The sequence below is a fragment of the Sapajus apella genome, unplaced genomic scaffold (assembly GCF_009761245.1).
Source record: "Sapajus apella isolate SASKATOON/1434 unplaced genomic scaffold, GSC_monkey_1.0 scaffold42, whole genome shotgun sequence".
Taxonomy (NCBI): Eukaryota; Metazoa; Chordata; class Mammalia; order Primates; family Cebidae; genus Sapajus; species Sapajus apella.
The window spans coordinates 4653861-4655048 of record NW_022436982.1 but is presented as its reverse complement, the minus strand read 5'-3'; positions in this window follow the sequence as shown (position 1 = coordinate 4655048).

The following is a 1188-nucleotide window of genomic DNA, read 5'->3' as shown; positions in this document are numbered from 1 at the left end:
GTGTTCTCATTGTTCAACACCCGCCTATGAGTGAGAACATGCGGTGTATGTTTTTAATTTCCATAGGTATTTGGAGAACAGGTGGTGTTTGGCTACATGAATAAGCTCTTTAGTGGTGATTTGTAAGATTTTGGTGCACCCATCAACCAAGCATTATACACTGCACCTTATTTTTAGCCTTTTATCCCACACATACTTCCCATCCTTTCCCCGACTCTCCAAAGTCCATTGTGCTTTTCTTATGCCTTTGCATCCACATAGCTTAGCTCCCACTTACAAGTGAGAATATACAGTGTTTGGTTTTCCATTCCTGAGTTATTTCACTTAGAATAATAGTCTCCAATCATATCCAGGTCCCAGTGAATGTGACTAATTTATTCCTTTTTATGACTGAGTAGTATTCCATCATATATACATACCACAGTTTCTTTATCCACTTGTTGATTGATGGGCATTTGGGTTGGTTCCATGTTTTTTGCAATTTTGAATTGTGCTGCTATAAACATGCATGTGAAAGTATCTTTTTCATATAATGACTTCTTTTCCTCTGGTTATATACCCAGAAGGTGGGATTTCTGGATCAAATGGTAGTTCTACTTTTAGTTCTTTAAGGAATGTCCACACTGTTATCCATAGTGGTTGTACTAGTTTACTCTCCCACTAGCAGTGTAGAAGTGTTCCCTATTCACCACCTTGCCAAATCTACTATTTTTTTATTTTTTAATTAAGGGGATTCTTGCAGGAATAAAGTGCTATTGCATTGTGGTTTTGATTTGCATTTCCCTGATCATTAGTGATGTTGAGCATTTTTTCATACATTTCTTGGCCATTTGTATATATTCTTTTCAGAATTGTCTATTCATGTCCTTAGCCCAATTTTTGATGGAATTGTTTGTTTTTTCTTGCTGATTTGTTTGAGTTCATTGTAGATTCTGAATATTAGTCCTTTGTCAGATGAATAGTTTATAAAGATTTTCTCCCACTCTGTGGGTTGTCTGTTTACTCGGCTGTTTATTCTGCCATGCAAAAGTTCTTTAAATTAGTTCCCAGTGATTTATCTTTGTTTTTATTGCATTTGCTTTTGGGTTCTTGGTCATAAAATCCTTGCCTAAGACATTGTAAGAGTTTTTTCAGTGTTATCTTCTAGAATATTTATAGTTTCAGGTCTTAGATTAAAGTCCTTAATCC